Here is an 18,755-nt window from a genome sequence, read left to right as displayed (position 1 = left end):
ATGAACTTATCACTCCACAGATGTGACGATACTGCTGCGCACTTCGAAGCAGACTATCTTCTACAGTGCCTTGCATGCTGTGATAACAGGAATGATATTGCGTAACAATAGTCGACGTAATACAAATTGAGGACGAGATCGCTGTTTGATGCTTTCTAACATATATGTACTCCAGTTACTGACATAATTTTACTGGTTTGTTGATTTTATATACAAAACAACGATATTAGATTTTTTACAGATACATTTTTTAACATAATAGTATGCCTGTAAGACTACTAGCACTACTGAATATCATTTAATTTGATTCATGAAGTCAGCTGATCAATTTTGTGGTATATGCAACCCGAAGTTGCCGAATCAGCTGTTAACATGCAATTGTGCTACCACTTGCATTCAAGCCGCCCTGTTGTCGATACTATTAATGCCATGTTAAATTATATACAATTTTTAAAAAAATAGGTTAGGTGTTGTTAGCACAGAAATAATATATTTCTGTTATATTTATATATTAGACTCCTGTATCACTCCCATTATATTAATATATTTCTGTTATATTTTTATATTAGACTCCTGTATCACTACATTATATCACCACACCCATCGCGGGCCCGGGGAGCTCCGCCCCCTGGACTCCGCTGTGTTCATTAGATCATGTTTGTAAGAATAATACTGATGAATAACAATTAAGGTATTCAGATTTTACTAATACCTGAATAAGAAACTAAATTACAAAAGATAGAGTAGTAGTATCTAAAGTAAACAAACTTTGAAGAGAAAAATTTACACCCCCTGGCTTGGCCTCAATCTATGGCTGAAAACCTTCTCTGGAATAACACGAATGTGTCCTGAAAATTTGAAAGTAATCTGTAGGTTAGTTCTTGTGTGATGCTGTTGCAAACAGAGAGGCAGAACCTACCACAAACTTTCACAATTATATATTACATTTGTATATATTTACTGTGGTGAAAAAAGAGAATTTATTTAAAATCCAATGATTCATGAACTACTAGCAGATTCTAATAAAAATTGTATCATAGTTTGTACCTGCAATTGAAAAGTATAGTATGATAAATTATCAAAATTGCAGTAAAATATAGCCCAAAGAAAAACAGAAATTATCAATTTATTCTGTAGTTTTTATTTTACAAAATTGTTAATAAAAATATTACTGTCCTTGGTAGTTTGGTCAAGTTAAAAATGCTGTTGAAAATGAAACAAATGAGTAAGTAAATAAATATTTTATTCTGACTGATATGTAATACATAATAAAAATCGTGTGTATATAAAAATAAATATCCAATCCCACAAATTATGTTAAAGGAACTATCCCAGCATTTGTTTGGATGGATCAAGGGAAATCGCAGATTAACGCAACTAAAAGCAAACATCACAAAATGTACTAATATAAAATAAAGAAATATATATTTAACTGTTAAAGATCTACGTAATACTTAAAAATAATAATACACTAATAATTAAGAAATTATGTAAGATTTCTAATTGTTAAAATATGTACAAAAAATACAATTTGGAAGGCAAAAATAAAAATGTTTTAATTATGTTATTATTTCACAAGTTAAAATAAAGAAATAGAAAACTGAAAGGTTTTAATTACCATTATTTACAAACTCATTGATAGAGTAGGGTACTCATTAATTGTTTCTGTAAAAGTAACTGTGTTTATTTTTTGTAAATTGATGGATTCTCTTATTTCAAAGGTGGCACATTTGTAATTATATCAAATTTATAGCATTATTCTTTTTTATGTACAGTTTTAATTTTTAGTATGCCTATGATTTCTGTATTTGTTCTTCGATGATGTTCATCAGTATGAAATGGGGAAACCATTAAATTTTTTTAAAAACTGAAGTTACTTTATTTTAAAGCAACCTTTTTTTATAAACTTCTTTATTTCACACTGGTGTCAGCTGAAATTATTGCAGTGGTTTTTTTTTTGATTAGACAGGCACATTTAAAAATGTAGTTGAAAAATATATCGGATTTTAATTGTATCTGTATATTTAGCATATCATATGTCTATATAATTCATAGTTTGTTAAAGTACATAAAGTTATGGTCCTTTTTTGTGTATTTGAAGAATGTCAATATTATCAGTTTTGATGGATTTATGATTAGAAGATGATTAGCAAACGTTGACTCTTTGTTGCTGTGGAGGATTTTTAAGTGTGCATTGCATTTTTGTTTAAAAATGTGTACTGTTTGATCATTGTAAAATATTATGCAATCAGTGTAAAGCATATTGCCTGATTAATATATCAGGTAAACCACAAAGCTGGTTTGTCTGATGATTATGTTCTACATGCAATGAATTTGTTATATTAATTATGTTGTTCTATTACATTGTTGCAAGATTGTTTTAAATATGCAAGATATTTTCTTTCAGCTTTTATCAAGCATTAAAAAGTACTTCTAAAAGCAGATAGTTTAGGTAAGGTTGGGTGGTTTGATTCATTGTTGTTTTTCTGTATACTTTGAGGGCGTTTTTTTTTTTTTTGGTTGCTTTTGGAATGGTTAGAACAAGAAAATTTGTTTATTTATTGTGTTTGTATTGACCTGTAAAGTTAAGTTGGTGGTGTATTTATGATAATAATAATCGTTCATATTATCTCGTTTGCCTTAGTACAAAATGATGGTGGCATCATAAATATATGTTCCAAAGTTAAGGGTGACTCAAATTGTCAGCTTCTTAGAAGAAAAACATTTTTACCCAAGCTATGTCCAAAAAAATATGCCACGTTGAAATTTTCAACTTAACTATAACCTTTTTCAGCTAGAGCTTTGCCGAATCTAAAAGAAATTTAACTTAAACAAACTAAGAGAGCTATACTGCTCCACAGCATCAATATATAAATTAAGTTAAGTTATAATAGATCATTTTCTTTGTGGTTCATAAGACGTCCTTCCAGACAACATTAGTCATGTGTTGACCTTTAGATTTCATCTCCCCTTTAACCTTTTCTAAAAAAAAAAAATTGCAAATGATGTGACATTGTACAATCATCTATGGCTAAATACTGGTTTAGGTATTACTCCGGACCGAGTAGTTTCCTACTTGGTCCAGAGTTTGTCCCTGCGCCTTGTTGATGGTTATGCAAAATGAAATTTTGCAAAAGGAAATTTTCTTTGTTTAAGAGAAAATAGGACAGTAGTGTCAGATGGCATCAAATCACTTTGAGGAGGCACAACTATCCGTTTTCCAACGTTCAGTATCTGTTTTCCAACAGGTGTGAATATTGGAAATTTCTATGTCCAAACTATTATCATACATTTTTCTGACTATCGGTCTCCTTCCATTTAATAATCCCTTCATTGAATTTAAATTTTGCAATATTACAATGCTAACTTCTTTTAAAGTCAACATGTGGAGTGACAAACATTTCGAGTCTGTTTAAAAATTTGGGGGGAAACCGCAACAGTTCACCCTCTTCCTCTGTTATCAATATATTCACATTCATATGTTCTCGATTCTCCTTAAATAAGATTTTTGGGAAGTAATAAGATTAAGTGATTGAAGTTGGTATGCGTCATTTGAGGGAACTTGACATGGTGAATGTTGTAAATTGTGTATCTTAATTAGTTGCTGAGATATCTTGAAGGCCATTGAGAAAGGATTTGAGTATGAGAAAAGCTACTAAGCTCTCATAATTGAATAACTATGCACCAACCAGCATCGTTGGTGCATGTTGGTTATCTGTGGCTTGTTGTAATGAGTGTTTTTTAAGACCACCACCAAAGTCTCTTATAAAATTAGTTACAGAGTAATTGCAGAAAAACAAATTTTTTTTAGGTCGTTTATTAAATTTTTCTTACACATAGATTGAACTTATTTTTTAATGAGCTGAAGTTTGCATACTATTCTGTAATTAACATGTATTGTAAGTAAAAAAAAAAAAAAGAATGATGTTTTCAATTTTTCTTTTAAATTTCAATTTAGAGAAAACTGGATTCATTTTACAAGTATGTGATTTTTTTTAATGCTAAATGTCATTAAGTTGCTTATGTTTGCTTGGTATATTTAAGAAAAGCTGACTAATTCTAAAACTGGTTTGTAGTGGTAAGTTTTTAAACAAACCATTACAAGAAGTATTTACTTAATTATTTTGTTTCTATTATATAAAAGTTTTCATTGATCTTCAATGAACATTCAGTGTATTGTTCATTAAATACATAAATCTTTTATCTGATTGGTATATAAAAATACATTAAATAGATGTGCCATTAAATGACATGATTGTTAAGCCTTGCTTGGTTCTTTATATTTCTTGTTTTGTATAAGCTTCATATTTCAACAGTTAAAATATTGTCCTTCAAGAACTGAATATATGACAGGTATGTTTATCAAATTTGATAAACAAGCTTTGGTCAAATTTTTGCTGTAATTATTTGGAGAATACTTTATAGGTACACTATAAAGAGAAAATAAAACTTATTAGATTGTATTAAGTTTGCTAATGACTGTACTTCTGCACATTTTTCTTTTATAGTTGATAATGCATTATCTGAAGTAACATAAAATAGAAAAAAACATAATCAGTTGAATGAACTTAAATGAGGTTATGAGTAAGCTCACTTTCTTTGTAACACAAAATATTAAGTATTTTTTGTCAGTTATAATGTCATTTCAGAAATAAATGAAGATGTTTATCTTCATATAATTGTGTAGTATATTTATGCACATTTTACTAATTAAATCCTACTTAATGTAATAAGAAAATGTTTTAAAATTTATACAATCCACTCGGTCACATGTATTCATAACCTATCACTCCATCCCATTTACAAAACCTGTAATGTTTATTTATACGCATGTTGCACTCCATCCATATCTCTACTGATACTGACTGTGAACGCATGCAATCAAATATCTATCATATACCGATACCAATACTTTTACATTCTGACATGTTACATTAAATACAGAAAAAAGTTAAAAGTAAATTATATTGTGAAAAATTGCCAAATCTTCTAGAAAGAAAGTTATTTTACTTTCTTGCTTAGTTGTGTCCTCTTATATCACAAGTTTGTCAGGGCATAAACTTGACAACTAGTCACGGAGAGCTCTCCATCCTGTTCTGTCTTGAGCCTTCTCTCTCATCTGATGCTATTCTACAATTCCTCTCCTTTCTTCTTCTCCTAACCCAATTCCTTCTATTTCTGACTGATTCTTTCACTTTACCTTTTCCTCTCAACCCTGTATGACCAAACACTTCAAGACAGTCTTTCCTCACTCATTAAACAAATTCCAATCACATTAGCTGTAATTTCTCTGCTTTTTCTCAATGATAGGCTTATGGGTGTCTTGTATGGTAGCCATTAGTGTTAATGGCTGCCTTGTATTTAGTTATGCCTAGTCTTACATTCACTCTCCTGAGGTATTACATTTTCTCAGGTTAGAACTAACTTGTACTTTTGAAATCCCTTAATTAGATCAGTGAAACAATTAAATTTCTTCACCATCCTCTTTTTTTTTTTAATTTGACGCAAGTCAAAAATTGCATCCTGGACCTCTTTAAACTTATGTCCCATGTATTGCTGCAGCCTCTTCTGAAGTGTTATTGAGTAAATCTTTCCAAGCACACTTAGGAGTGAAATTCCTCTATGGTGGTATCCATTTTCACTAATTCCCTTTCTTGGGGAAACAGGGATGATTACTGAAATTTCCTAATTGTTCACAAAGTGATCAGACTTATTAACAGACACCTCCTTACACTTTAGCAATTTGGAAGCAATGTTATCATGCCTCGGAGACATGATAACTCGGAGACATGATTGTTCCCAATCTTTTGTTTTTAGGTCTGCTATCATCTTTTCTTCTGTGATATCCTTTTCATACATATATATTAATATCACTGAATGTAGCTCATCCACTGCAATCTTGAAGACATTCTCGTGGTATCCATCAGAAAAGTGTTTTCTGCATTTGTTATTATTTCATTTTTGTGTGACTTGACTTCTCACCAGTATGCCTAATCAATTTTTAGAAGGCAATTATCATTTTTAATCATTTATCTAATCATTCCTGAGGCAATTCAGAATCTTACAAAAAAGGTTTTTATTTTCAGCACAGTTTTTCTTTGTTTTGACAAAAATCCTCCAAAGCCTCATATATAGGATCACTCATTGCATTTTTAGTTTTTACTCTCTTTCATATTTTGGGAACAATCATCAGAGCCTTTAGTTATAATGAACTTCCATCTTAAATTTTTCCTTTCCTTAAGTTTTTGTTTCAGTTGAGGCAACTATCAACTGGTTTTCTTATGGTCATTCCCCACCCTTCATAAAAAATTGTTATTCTTCATTTTTCACTATTTTATCTCAAACTTTAACTATTAGATTTAATAAGAGGCTGACCCTGTTCCTAATGGTGGTGTCTTCCAATCATTATTCATAGACTATTTATCTTTCATGTACTATCAGGGAAATACATTTTACCTGAAATAAAATATGTAATAATAAAAACGTTTTACCAGTAACAAGTTAAAAACCTGCACATTATTATTTTTGTAAATATTTGAAAATACACTTTAGAATTATGATCCATTCTTCTTCATTAGTGTTGCAGTAAATACTGCTGTTAATGACACGTTTCTTTAAGCAGTTAGGAAATAATATTATTCTTGATCTGAGCTCTTCTTTTTATTAAAATTTCCTTATATTGTTTTTGTTAAATTAATGTTATGTGAAGCTAATACTGTTCAAGTGTGTTAAGTTTGTGACTTTATATACTATTTTATAACATGTTGCATAAAATACTGAACAAAAACAATAAATTGTAGAATAGCAACAGACAGTACAATGTTTACATACATCAATAACATTCATATAAAATTATTAATTTTTTCAGTTAAACGGTTATGGTATCAATCTCAAAATTATTAATTTAATATATGAAAAAAAAACATCATTGAACACAGAAATCCAAGAATGTATGAATAAACTGCTGCACCTGCTCCAAATACTACCTCTAGACAAACTGGAAACACATTCATCCACAGCGTAGAACACATACAAGCTCTAAATACCTTAGAATCAATCTTTGCCTGTCATATAATAGAAAGTGAAGATATGTACTAACATAAACTATAACACACAAATTGTATTCATACAACAAAAAATTTACAAACTTGATATCAGGAAATTTATTGATCCATTAAATTTCTCAGTGACAAATGAACAACCCAATGTAGATAAAATATACAGTTTGACATTTACTAAATAGGTTCCCTAACTTTAAGATAAGTATAGGGTCACCTGCCACATTACTGAAAAAGGAATATCTGTAAATCTTCTGGAACTTTATTTCTGTTGTAATCACATCATTCATGGTTTAGGCAATTTGCCTGTTCCAACTCCAAAAAACTATACAATATATAAAGTTTACTAACATTTCTGAGGTTTATCCAAACTTCTTCAACCTGCAGGTTATTGAATATGGCCATCTTTGGAAATCTATTATCTGTCATTCTATCCAGGTGTTCTCATTATTCTTTGTTGTGCTCAATTGTACATTGCACAACCTTAACACTTAATTCATTTCTATTATCCTCACTATACAGCTTGTCCTTTCTTGACCAGTTTTTAACTTGTAAAAATTTTATTTCAGGAGCTAGAATCCTGTTTGGTTCTCTTTTGCTGGGTATCTAGGTTTCACTTTCCTAAAGCAATGTGGGTATTGCCATCACTCTACAGAACTACATCTGTGTCTCTTTTCTAATGTAAAGTGCTTCGAATTGTACCCCAGACAGTTTGAAGTTTGCTAATCTTAAAATTAAAGTCTTTTTCCTCTTCAAACATTATTATGCAGCAAAGATAATTAAAATGAAACAACTGGTCAAGAATTTGATTTTTAATTAAAATTTTGAATCTTATTGGGAACATTTCCAAAAAATTCCATTACTTTAAAATATTTTCATGTACTAGTCCACACTAACAAAATGTAGATTATACACAGCTCCTTAGATGGTTGTCAGGAAACAAACAAAATTAACTCTACAATCTAAATTTAATTGGATTCCAAGTTAAACACTTCACTCCAGTTTGTACACAGATTGTCAATGTACAGAATATATCACAAAGTTCTCCCAAGACTTTCATAACCTATTCTACTTGTGAAAATGGAAAAGGTTAATATAAACATTTATTTCTTGAAATGCTTCATTTGCAAGTTACAGTTAATGACAGATTTTGCTTGGATTTCAGCTACCCCAGTAAAATGAGGTTTTACTGAAATTTTTAGGACATAAATAAGGGGGCAGAAGTAGTTATTTCTTATGGTTTTTGACCTGAAAAATTTAATAAAATAGGTTCCAGAACTGTATATGCAGTAGTTTTTGAGAAATCTGGGGTGAAAACCAATCGATTGGGGAAAAAACCCTGTTTTTTATGTTTGATATAATGGGGAACTTTGTTAAGTTGTAGAGAATTAAATTTTGAATATAATGATCTAAGATAAGTTAAATAAAACAAACAAAATTTAGAAAAATTTGAATTTTATTTGGTAACAGTACATTATTACATTGTCAGAAAAGTTGCTGATTGCAAACAAAAACCAATTTCTATTTTGGTAATCTAAGATAAATAAAAATTATTTAGATAATATTTTTTTTTCTTAATGACAGAAATTATTATTATTATTAAATTATTTGAAAAAGATACATTAGGTATATCGGGTACTGTGAACTGTGCTGTCATTAGCGAAGGTTTTCTGTGAATTTTACTCTGAACATGATTGGTTGCCATTGAAGTAATGTCCTACTTATTACAGCAGAGGAATACGCAGATATGGTATTCATTTTGGGTATTTTTAATGGTAATGCTACAGCTGCTGAAGTAGAATATGAAATGCGTTTTCCCAATCGGAGGATTCCAGATTACAAAACAGGTAGCGCGACTTTTCGCAATCTTCGGGAAACAGGTTTACTACCGTGCCAAGTATTCGTACCAGCTACGAATCTGAAACAATCTGTTCAACAAATCGCTTTTATTGATGAAATTATTATCGATGCAGTTCAGCGCAATCCAGGCTTCAGTACATGACTTGTTTCTATGCGAATCAGAGTTTCGTATTCGATGATTTGGAGGATACTTAAACAAAGTAAGTTTTGTACTTATTGTAAACAGCGAATTCAACATAAACACCCAGGAAACAGTCCGCTTTGCCTGGAGTTCTGCAACTGCTGGAATACAAATCGACAACTCTACAAGTATGTCTTGTTTACCGATGGTACGTTAACAAAGTTATTTTATTCCAAATCTAAAAAGTGAATTTCCGACAAAACCTTTTTGTGTTTTACCCGTTTTTCATAAAACCTAAGTGCAAGAGAGGTCTGAGACCACTTTTATTCAATTTCTTAGACCAAAAACCATCAGGAAGCACCAAATTTACCCCAAGAATTTTAGTATGGTTTAAATTCACAAAGGTAGCAGAAGTAGGGCTAAATGTTTTGGGAGCTGAAACTAGCTAACAAACCATTCTCTGTTCTATGTTTATTTGAACTTTTTTCTTATTTTTGGTTATTGAGTCATCTACCGAGAGATTGACGTGTACTTAGGAATCATTTTGTATGAATGCGCGCATGCGTATTAAATAAAGTACGTGAGAGCAGAAATCTTGGCTCAACCCAACATTAGTTAATATTTCCAATGCATTAAACTCTACAAACAGTCACTACATTTTTTCCAGGGCATAAAGTTCTTAAAACCATAATTAATTGTTAAGTTCTAAGTTTTTCAAAATTTCTCATCGGATACATACATGTAGAGATTGATAGAAATGGAGGCAAAGGTTCATCATCGGCTGTAGTAGTATGAAAGATGTCTGTTAGACAATGTTATTTGTCTTTGATACATTAAAATTTGACAAACATCAAAACCAAGAGACAGTAAAGCTAATTCATAATCAACTACTTTTATGGGTGGGAAAGATATGAATTGTTGATAGAATGGTGTTTAGCCATTTATCAAATTTTGAATAGGCCGTTGTGGAAAAAAATGTTAAAACTTTTCTAAGATATTTTAAGTTTTTCAAAAAAGAAGGTTACTGTGTTGGTTTCAAAGTAATTGCAAAAGTTAAGTGTATGCATTCTGAGCATAAAGAACTCTTAACAAATCACGCATTGCTTTGTTGTTGCAAATCACAAATGCAACAACACAGGACTGCACAGATTGAGTAGCAGGGATTATACAAAATAATTAATTAGACACACTAAATGCACATTATCCCATTCACACAAGAAATACATTTAGAGGATACATATAACAAACTCAGGTTTTTCATATAATTTCATTGAAACAAGACATAAATAATTAACCACATGTAAAACACACAGCTCACACACCTGATACAAACACAAAGTTTCAATTGAGCATATTATAAGATGTATTAAACAAATAAACACAGCATATATTAAATGTATTATTTGATTGAAAGCACTATTAACATTATTGCTACCAGTAACTGCACTGAAGGTACTGCTAATTAGTTCTGCAGAAGAAAAGTCAGTATTTTGAAAAATTATTTATAATTTTAATAATTTTATCATTTTAGCTATATTTTTATATTACAATGAGAAAAAAATTTAACATCATACACCCCAATGTTAATACTTGATTACACTTGTATACTAAATAACATGTTTAGTTGAAACTATTGTTTAAATGGAGATAACTTGAAGTATTATTCTTTTTAAAAAAAATAGCAATTCATGGTCAGTCTTGAGAAAAGAAAATGAAATGTTTACATTTGATATCACACATTATTTAACATTTTCATTTTAATTATTTTTTATCGTTAACACGTTAGTATTATGTCATTTTTTTTTAATACTTATGTATTTATAAATCAGTTGACAGATTTTTAAAATCAATTGTGATATGTAAATGATTACAATGTTCTGATTTATACAGAAATCTTTTCAGTTACATTTAAACCTTCTTAATTGTTATTTTTATACTTTGTTATTATATTGTAGCTATCATATAGACTGCCGATAACTGAATAGAATGTTTTTATTGTGAATAGTAGTTATAAATTCCCTTAAGAAAGTCACGGTATATGCTACTCTGTAGTCTCAACTTGTTGAGTACAGAAGCATCTTTTACTGTTCCTTAGTAGCTATGCAATCTATTGCTAAAAAGTATAAGTATTTGAGCTGTCAGACTACCATCAGTCCTTGCGCTTGTGATTCAAAAGATTAAACATAATTTTATTCTAGTAATAAAGCTCATTTAAAAAAAATACAGTGGGCTTTAGAAAATTGTTGGCAATTTTGTTGATTAACATGCATATGGAAGCATTTTCGGGATGATAATCCTCCTAGGAAAAGGGATGTTGAGACTCTCACGCGTGCGTCTTTTATAGTTTTTTTTTTTGTTGTTAGGGGTGGGGGGTTTAAAGTTTTTTCATAGAATGCAGTATATTATACATTTGATTACAAACCAGTCATATATGAGGGTTATTTTTTTTTCAAGGTCCGATCGGTTGCGAAATAAAAATCCGCGCAAAACCGGATGAACCTTTGCGCTATGTGTTGCACAACGTCTCTAGTATGGCCTTCAATCACGCCACCTGACTTCATTTAGTTCTGAACACGCAGCTAGCACGTAAACATGTCTACAACAATAGCATCTCCCTCCAAGTGTGAAGTACATGCGGTAATTCGATTTCTTCAGGCTGAGGGGTGTAATGCAGCTGAAATTCATCGACGAATAAGTAATGTGTACGGTGAAACTTCAGTGAGTGACAGCAAAGTGCAACAATGGTGCAGGAACTTCAAAGCAGGACATACAGATGTTCATGATGCAGGTGGTCAGGGAAGGAAGCAAGTGTCAACCAATGATCTCGTTGAGCGAGTGGATGAGGCAATTCGAGAAAATCGTCAGTTTACAATTTCTGTATTGAGTGATTCATTTCCTGAAATTTCAAGGTCAGCTCTCTACACCGTTGTGAGTGAGAGACTTCAGTAGTGTAAACTGTGTGCGAGATGGGTTCCCAAGATGCTGTCCGACCATCACAAAACAATGAGAATGGACACCTCCCTAACGTTTCTCCAGCGCTACCACAATGAAGGAGAAGATTTTTTGAACAAAATTGTTACAGGGGACGAGACATGGGTTCATTTCGAAACTGAAGAAACAAAAAAACAATCCAAACATTGGATGCATTCTCATTCTCCCGGTAAACCAAAGAAGTTGAAGCGAACCTTCTCCAACAGAAAGTGTATGGCTACTGTGTTCTGGAACCGGAAAGGAGTTCTCTTTGTGGAATTCATGGAACGTGGCACGGCCATCACTGCAGCCTCATACTGCATGACTCTTCAACATCTACGAAGGACAATTCAGAATAAGCAGAGAGGAATGTTGTCATCAGGCATTTCTTACCTTTCTCCTTGACAATGCTTGGCCGCACACTGCAGCTTTAAAAAAGAAGCTCCTGCAGCGTTTTCGTTGGGAAGTGTTCGATCACCCACCATACAAATGGAGCCAAGCCATTGGGCTTGGCTCCATCTGATTTTCACCTCTTTGCTCACATGAAATGCTGGCTAGGAGGACAACATTTTGGCACAGACATTGAGCTGCAGACCAGCATAGAAACATGGCTGAAAACACAGGCGGCTTAGTTCTATGACGAGGGTATTGGAAAGTTAGTACCACGCTACGACAAATATCTAAATCGGAGTGGCGACTATGTAAAGAAATAGCATAACTATGTAAGTACTTGTTAAAAATAAAAATTTTTTTATTTTCACTGTGGTTTTAATTTCGTGACCGATTTTGGACCTTGAAAAAAAAATAACCCTCGTACATTGAACACTTCTTTCATTCAATGTTCTTTATAAAGATTTTTTTCTGGATTGAGAAATTATTATGAGCCTGGTTGTAGTCCTTGAAAAATGTAATTCTTATATCATTAAAATGTCCTAGTTCTTCACAATACAATGTAAAGCAGAAGAATTAAAATGTAAGTAAGAAGCTTTGAAAAGAAGCCTCAACTAAAAAGAATTGAGCTTAACATATATTCAATGAAGTAATTTGTCAACGAACTGCTTTGTTGCATTTAGAAAATAATGTATTTTAACAATAAACCAGATGTAGAAATGTTCTGAGAAGTTATTTCTTAGCTCTAGCGAAAATAATGTATCATATAAATAAGTAAGCTTTTTATTTTGATCAATACATAATTAATTATACATTATATAGATCACATCAGAAGTAGACAGATTTGTCATGGGTACAAAAAAGAATTGTCTCAGTTGAATCATGGAAAACCATGGTAAAATCTTCACCAGAGCGTAATAAAATACACAATTATATATATTAAAAAATTGATTCAAGCCCATATTAATTATTAGAAATATAAATACAAAAAGATACAAAATATAGAAAATAACTATAATTAAATTTGGAAAGTGTTAATGAAAATTACTTGAACACCTAGTGTACAAATTGAATAATATTAAAAAAATCAATTTTTAATTTTTTAATTAGTATTATTTTAAAACTCATTCTTAAGAGTAATGTTATTTCTGTAAAAGAAAATTGTTTAGTTTTATTAGCAGATTTCTAAAGATTTGTAGAAATTGCTACTGCACCTGCTCAAATTTTCTAAGGAGGTGTCAGTGGGAGGGAGGGAACAAATCTCCTTTATATTTTGGAGTCTCCTGCACTCGATTCTGCAATATTTATACACATATGTGAATATGTATAAGATTTTTTCGATCATTCTACCAAACACAAATCTTAACCAATTTTGACAAAACTTGGTGGGCATGATGTAAACCTACTGGGAATAGAGCCCCTATTGATTTTTAATCACATTGGTTCACACGAACCGGAGTTAAAGCCAGAAAACATGGGGTTTTTTGGGTATATTTTCAGCTTTTTTCACTTTACTGGGCACAATTTTTAACTGATTTTGATGAAACTTGGTGGGATTATGAAAACTTAGTAGAAATAGAACCTATTGATTTTCATGTGATTTATTTCTCAGGAACCGAAGTTAGAGGCAAAATACTGAGTTCTTTGATATATTTTCAAGGTTTTTATGTTATAACTTAAAGGGTCACATGTTAGAAAGCCAAAATTAAATTTCTTAGCAGCACCATCAGGTGTTAGCTGGTTTCCCAATGGTCCCAAAACATTAAGTCAAATTTATACAAGCTGGTTTCCCTGATTCAAATTCAAATTAGTTTTGCAATAATCCAAAATGTGATCTAATGTGAAGGAAAGGGGTTGGAGTCCAAAAAAACAGTTCTGAAATTTTAATCATTTTGGATCAATATGAACCTTTTCTTTTTTGTGAGCATGGCTCCAAAACAACACAAATTATCAAAGTGAGTTGTTGACAAGTAGCAGTGTTAAGCAACTGATGCAGTCAAAACTCAACAACTTTGTCAAAAGGAGGAAAAAACATAAATATACAAATATAATATCTATTGGAACAATTCACAGTACCTTGGAGTATTATAAAAGAACATGAAATACAAAAAACACTGAAAGCTTGCTAAACATTGAAAGCAATATTATTCTCAAAAATCATTACACTAGTGTGTCTTTTCTTTCTTAATTAAAACTTAAAATCCACCATTCTGATGCACTGGGACAGAGTTTTTTTAAAATAAATTTGTGAGATCTTTTTTAATTTTTGTTTTTATAAAACAGCAGCATAGAAATATTGCACTGCATGAAAACAATTTTTTGTCTGGTTTGACACAGGTGAATGTTGCTATTTTTTTTAAAGAATATGTGACTACTATTCTATTTAGCAAAGATTGCACATTTGTAAATATAAATATGCGAATAAGTTAACATTTCTAATTTTCAAAATATCTTTCTACATGATTCATGCTTACAGGTGCCAAACAATGATCTGACAACGTATTTTTTATCTTGTTAACTAGTTTAGACTCCTTGAGAGAACCCTATGAGATGGTATTATACTTCAGACAGAGGTATAAATAAGCATAATAAATATTAATGATGATGACAAGCTTAGATACTTAGGTGCTTCAATGTAAAACAATACAACTTCTGATGAATGACTGTACAACTTGACTTCTGTAATAGCACATGCTTTTCTGGAATATGAACCTTGCTTGAAATGGTTTGGATTAATTAATGTAGGAAAAATTAAGTGCATACACTTTATTCAATCGACAACATGGTGTGTATCAGATAGATTCTTTTATAGATATTTTGTTCATCTATATTAAGCTTGTTGAAGTAACTTACACCAGAATAAGCATTCTTGGATGCAAATAACAGTAAGCATAAGCATCTTAAGTTGTTAAAATAGAGCTTAAAGCGATCTTCTTTACCTGCTAATTTTTTTAAAAACTTCTTTCTGCTTCTTAAAATCATCCTTTTAAGAATTCCTTGTATGCTTTAACACCTTGAGGAAGATGAATATGAAGTTTTATTAGAAAGCTAATTGAGGAAAATTTAGATGATCTCAGGTGGTCCATGACATTACCTGGAAAACCACTCTGCACAGTTATTTATTTATTTATTTTTTTTTTAATAAATGCTGGCTATGTGATTGCCTCAATCCTGTTTGTTCAGTATAAATCCCAGAGGACTAATTTGTTCCTTATCATATATTCTGGATTTTACAGTTACATAAATTGAACCCATTACATTCATGGAACAACTTTTACCTGAGTTACATGTTTATCCAACTTTGATATTTGCTTGGCTCTAATTAACAGAGTTTCATCAGCAAAATAATCATCTGTCTATTACCATGCCAATTTAGATCATAAATCATAGATCATAAAAAACTGGATAGATCCCAATGTAGGTGTGGAATACTTACAGGAAAATTAACAATTGTTGAATACATCTCATAAATCAGTTCTTTACAATTTTTATAAGATGGAAACATTTTCTAGATGCATCCACTGTTTCATAATATTTCAATTTGATCGTTAAAACATCATTATATATGTGATCATAAGCTTTAGTTAAATCGTAGAATGCACATTTAGCTATTTCTCTTATCTTCAAAGGTTATATTATAAAAATATTCTATTCCTTGCTTCCTTGCTATTAAATTTTTGAAAAACTCAAATAAAGTAAATTTGTAAGTCTAAGAATTTTTTTCCTGAATATATAAAAGAAATAAATGAAATAGTAAGTATTATTATTGGATAACACTTCCTTCTTAATCCACTCTATTGTTTATGATGCTGGATAATGTCAAACAATAACATTTAGCATATGAATATTGTTATGACAAATTGCACTTTTTGGTCAATTATTAGTATGTTTAAAATAATTTCGATTACTATTCAACAGTCAATTTGGAGAAGTGCCAATAGTGTTTGCTGTATATACCTGTTTACATGCAATAAAGAAAGGATGTAAAAGTAATTTGCAAGCTCTTGTTGAAATGTAAAAATTAATGCTTTGCAATGCACTAAAAGTTATATATTTAAAACTTGTAACATTAACATTATAAAAAATGAGTAATCAGACTGATCTAATAAACACATTTAAAAAAAGTAAAAAGTACTTTTTAAAATATTCCTTAAACATCTACTTTTACCATACATCCACTGTTAAAAGTAACACCAACTTCTTACTAAACTTTAGTTTTGTAAAGAGTCAAAAAAGATTCCAAAAAATAAACATTTTGTACATGTTACATCTATCGATATCATTGGGTTACAGAACCACTGCTGGAACAAAGGTCTTGGTTGGGAGATCCCAACTGAGATATACAAGTATGAGCTAAGGCTCTCATAAAGCAGTTGTTTTGTATTATTATAATTATAGTGAAATTTTAAGCTGTTATAGAACAGCGATAATATTTATTTGTAGCAGTATAAGAAAATAGTTAAAAATCCAAGTTCAAGATTTAAAATACTTATCTTATTGTCTCAATCTCTAAATTATGTATAACATTCATTTTAGAAGCTTACCTCATAACTTCATGCTCATACTTCATAAAAAAAAGCACATCAAAAAACCCCTTAACTCAACATGCAGTACATCATTAAGCATAACAAACATAACTTACACTAAAGACTGAATAGTAGAAACATTCTTCATTTAAAAAAACATACTGATTCAAACATAAAAAGTACCACAAAAAAATCTTGGAAATAATAAACATATTAATAAAAAAAAATTACATTCCAAAACTAATATGATGGTCTCCTGTGGGCTCTTCTATTTTCAGTATACAAGCAGTAAGCAAAATCTTTCTGGAATACAGAACAAACATAAATATTTACCAAACAACAATTCAAAATGTAATTGTACATTTATAAATACATATATGGTATCATTTAGTTATTCCAAAGCAACCCAAGACAATGTGAAGTTTTATAAACTACATCACATGTTAAACTAAAGCTGAATATGGATATAATACAGAAATATATTCTCGTAGCCTCAATATTACAAAAAGCAACCAACAGAAACATATTTTCAAAATATACATGAAACCATCAGGGACAGACACTTTCATTTGCTACACCTCAAATCACTCAACCTCACAAATATCAGCCTTTAGAAGTATGATTTGCAGACTACTCAATATGCTCTTATCAAATTAAGAATACACAAAACCTCAATGTTTAAAATCTTTAGCACACATAAACAGAAGTACACTAAATAAAAAAGATAAATTAAATAAAAAGTAGATCATGTTCACATACATAAACAAAGACGCAAGACTAAACGAAGTAGCAAAAAAATCAAAAAAAAATCTGGGTACAGTATGGATTTTGGAACAATAAATAAAACAAATATCTTTACCTCTTGCTGCCTACTGTAACATATCTGTGACAAATAAAAAAAAAGCTCCATGTAACACTGATTTGTAATTAAATTTCTTTGAAACTTGTATCACAGTTCTGTAATTTAAAATCAGATCTGTAATTAAAAATCAGTCACCAGCTACACTCTGTTGGATATTTTTATAACTAATTATTCATCAGATTGAAACGGTGGCCATACTGAACAACTGATGGCAATTCAAGAAATTAGAAATATTCTATTACAAACATCAAGTAAGTATATAATTTTCAAAAATATTTTTGGTGATATTTACATTTTTGTTTATAAATAGAGATAATTACGTAACCAAAAAATTGGGAACTATGTGATAAAATATTGAAAATAGCTTTGCAACATATAGGTTATTCTAGGTTACTTGGTGAATTGGTGTTTAGGTTTTTTGGTGTTTAGGAAATGCATATGTTTTAAAGTGATGTTTTCTCCTTAATTTACTCTCTTTTTAATTCTTTATGTTTTTTTTTTTGTGTACAGATAGATTTATGGTTTGGTAAAAGACCTATTGGGGCAGTTCCAGAGGAGAATGATAATGAGAGTATTGTGATGATAGTGATGAGGATCCTGACTGCATTCCTGGTTAATTTGGTGATTTGGTAAATGTGCAGTGACTCCTGAATCAACTTTTATGAGTGCAGAACCAGTGGCAGAAGCCAAACACTGGAATAAAAAAAACAAAGAAGAGATATTAATTCCTTGCCCAATATCTATAAAAATTTATAACGCGTAGGTGTTGACCTAATAGATGGTCTAATCTCTTAATATCTTATTCCAAAATTGAAATTTCTTCAAACAAATTTTGTCTAAGATTATTTTTCCATTTAATTGACTTGGCTGTTGTGAAAGGATGGGGTTTGAGCTGGAAGCACTTCAAAATTAACAAATTTCAAAGAAAATGGATCTTTTGGAATTTCGCACATAAATAGCAGCTGCTT

At 30.7% G+C, this 18,755-nt stretch overlaps 1 long non-coding RNA gene across 1 annotated transcript; it reads left to right on the top strand.

The window, feature by feature from the left end:
- The first annotated feature begins 7 nt into the window (after positions 1–7).
- Positions 8–18,502, top strand: LOC142322158 (uncharacterized). Its single transcript, XR_012755791.1, has 2 exons — positions 8–195; positions 18,298–18,502. It is a non-coding gene; the product is annotated as an uncharacterized LOC142322158 (long non-coding RNA).
- The last annotated feature ends 253 nt before the right edge of the window (positions 18,503–18,755 follow it).

This window comes from Lycorma delicatula, chromosome 3 (genome assembly GCF_047948215.1).
Source record: "Lycorma delicatula isolate Av1 chromosome 3, ASM4794821v1, whole genome shotgun sequence".
Taxonomy (NCBI): domain Eukaryota; kingdom Metazoa; phylum Arthropoda; class Insecta; order Hemiptera; family Fulgoridae; genus Lycorma; species Lycorma delicatula.
This window is presented reverse-complemented; position numbering and strand designations above follow the sequence as displayed.